This window comes from Myotis davidii, unplaced genomic scaffold (assembly GCF_000327345.1).
Source record: "Myotis davidii unplaced genomic scaffold, ASM32734v1 scaffold524, whole genome shotgun sequence".
NCBI classification, from domain to species: Eukaryota; Metazoa; Chordata; class Mammalia; order Chiroptera; family Vespertilionidae; genus Myotis; species Myotis davidii.
In genome coordinates this window covers 3,021,156-3,024,531 of record NW_006299263.1, presented here as the reverse complement: position 1 = coordinate 3,024,531, position 3,376 = coordinate 3,021,156, and positions in this window count along the sequence as shown.

Here is a 3,376-nt window from a genome sequence, read left to right as displayed (position 1 = left end):
GTCATTTCTGAAGTGATACATGCAGAGGTGAGCAAGTCCTGGAAGAGTAAACGAGAGACCCACTTCAATGAGGACATTGCTAATGCTGGGATCAGATGCCCAGTAAAACCCCTGTAGTGCAGTTAAAATCGACAGTCTCTTGTCCACCATTCAGAAATGCAAAGAGCTCTAAAAATGTATTTATTTATTTATTTATTTATTTATTTGTAAGTCATGAGAGTGCCCTAATAAGAAAGAGACAGCAAAGAGCGCCAAATAATTTAACTTTTGCTCTTTCCATCTTAACACTTCCCACCACTCCCCTCCGCTGAATGGAGAAAGGCTGCTGTAGGCCAACTGGTGTCACTGAGTCGGAGCAGGCAGAATGATAGAGCATGTTTGTTGAGCTCCCTCTGTGCTGGGCCCTTGGTGCCTCACATGTATTACCTCCCGGCCACAGACTGAATTGCGTTCCCCCGATTTCATAGGTTAACACCCTACCCCCAATGAGTGGTGTTTGGAGATGTGGTTTTGGGGAAGTAATTAGGCTTATTTATTTATTTATTTTTAAGTCATGAGAGTGCCCCAATAAGAAAGAGACACCAACAGGCAGAATGATAGAGCATGTTTGTTGAGCTCGCTCTGTGCTGGACTCTTGGTGCCTCACATGTATTACCTCCCTGCCACAGACTGAATTGTGTTCCCCCAATTTCATAGGTTAATGCCCTACCCCCAATGAATGGTATTTGGAGATGGGGTTTTGGGGAAGTAATTAGGCGTGTACAGGCACAGCCACAGCCAAAAGGTGGCCATTTGCAACCCAAAGGGAGAGCTTTCATCAGACACCAAGCCTGCAGGCCCCTTGAGTTTAGACTTCCAGCCTCCAGGACTGTGGGAACTGAAGTCCTGTTGTTAAGCCACTCAGTCTAGAGTATTTTATTACTGAAGTCTGAGCTGACTAAGACACTCCCTTGATCTCCTACCATCTCTATAAGATCAGCCCTGTCATTACTGCCCTTCTACAGATGAGAAAAAAGAAGCCCATAGAGTTTAATGAACTTGCCCAAGCGGTGGAACCAGGATTATGAATGCACAGCAGAGACCAGCCAGAGTTCACCTAACCCATTTCTTATTTCCGGGCAAAGAGCTAAACCTTGTTTCCCAGCTGTTACATCCAGAGAGTTTTCTTCAGTGGAATGTATGTGAAAGTTTTCTATACCGTGTAGGATAGGGAGGGGAAGAGAACATGGACGGTTTCCCCATTCTCTTGGCGGGGACCATGTGTAGAAGATGGCAGCACAGGAAGGGAGCAGCATGAGTCCCTCAGTGACATTGTGAAGCAGGGCTCCTCCTTCCAACCAACCCCCACTGGTCTCCAATTTTAATAATAAGAAAATAACTGTTGCCCTGGCTGGTTTGGCTCAAATGATAGAACGACGGCCAGTGCATAGAAGGGCCCCGGGGTTCAATTCCCGTCAAGGGCACATGCCCTGGTGGCAGGCTCAATCTCCCATAGGGGGCGTGCAGGAGACAACTGATCAATGATTCTCGTCATTGACGTTTCTATTTCTCTCTCCCTCTCCCTTCCTCTCTGAAATCAATACAAATATTTTTTTTAATCATACATAGCATTTAGTGTTGTCACTGTTTCCAATAAGACCAAATCTTTCTATACTATATCTGCCTCTGGGCGTTAGAAAACGGGAAGGGCTTTGTCATCACTGTCATCAGTAAGCATGTATTGCACTGTGGTTGGTGCGCACTATGCAGAAGCTAATGTAAATTTATTCCTCATAACAACATGTTTGGAGGCTGGGAGAGGTGAAATAACTGGGGAACTAGGATTCAAACCCAGGTTTTTCTGGCTCAATTTTCTTTTCACCTTGGCTAAGACTAGTGAAACAAGATGGTGTTGAGAAGGGAGATTCCTGTGCAAGGGAGTGCAGTCAACATTTTCCCATTGGTCAGAGCCCTCCAGGAAGCTCAGAAGATTCTGGGTCATGGGAGAATCTCCCTTCTCTGGCCCTGTAGATTTTTATTTTATTGTATTTTATTTTATTTTAGGCCCTGTAAGTTTAGCTAAATTGGGGCGGGGGTTGGAAGAAAGGTAAAAGAGAAGAAATTCTTCTCTAAACACTTGTTTTCTTTGACCTGATAGAGGTGAAGGAGATGAAGCTCTCAGGCTCATAAAAGGAAGGAAGGGAGAATGAGGGGCCCAAGGAGACCTTCAAAAGGTCTCATCTGCTGCTCCAAGCCTTCGAGGGAAGGAGGGAAGGAACCTCTGGGGCTAAGGGGGACTAGTTGCAACTCAAATCTCAATACAGTGCTGCGTGGCTTGAGTAACAGGAGCAGTTTGATCCAAAGAGAGCGGAATCTGTCCCGGGAGAGCACCCGGATTTATCTGAGCGTCTGTGTTAGGGATAGGTTTGGGATACAAAAGGAGAACAGAATGGATGGAGCCCTGTCCGTTTAGTGCTCAAACTGTATGAGGTAAATACAACATCTTCATTCATCAGATGAGTAATCTGAAGAAGAGAGGGTTTAAGTCAAACCCTCTGGTTGGATAAACCCTCTGGTTTATCCAAACCCTCTGGTTTGGATAAATAAGTCATTTATCCAAAGACACACAGTTCCAAACTCTGTCCACCTCCTGGTGGAAAAGAGTGATTGACGCAGGGTCTGGAGAAGCACAGGCAGTGATGGCGAACCTATGGCACGCGTGTCTGAGGTGACACGCGAACTCATTTTTTTGGTTGATTTTTCTTTGTTAAATGGCATTTAAGTATATAAATTAAATATCAAAAATGTCTTTGTTTTACTGTGGTTGCAAATATCAAAAAATTTCTATATGTGACACAGCACCAGAGTTAAGTTAGGGTTTTTCAAAATGCTGACACGCCGAGCTCAAAAGGTTCGCCATCACTGGCTAGGAGCTGGATGCTGGGATTTCTGCCCCTAAGGTCCTTCTCTGTAGGAATCCTAACGCAGATCCTGCAATTGGTGCTCAATGGTATGAACTACCGCTTTCGTTCTATTAACGTTAAATGAGCCCTTTAAAGCTCTTCTGGTAGTCCTGCTGTCTTGATACCCCAGCTCTGGTTTCTAAATGAATGAAATGCCGGACAGTGATCCCCTCCCCCAAGCAGGGATCTGTGGGTTTTGAATGCGCTGCGTCCAGGCTGCGGCGGCCCCTGGGTAATTTTGCTAGGCTGGGTGGAGGCACGTAAGGACACCCCCAGTTCCATTCTGCTCCCCGCAGGACCCAATCCGCAGGGTTAGAGGCCGGGGGAGCTCAGAGCCCTCTTCCCAGGCCGGCGCGCCCACCCACAAGGGGATCGCCAGAAGCTCAGACGGGCGCGGGGCGCGCGGGGGAGACGCGGATGGGGTGGCGGTGCGG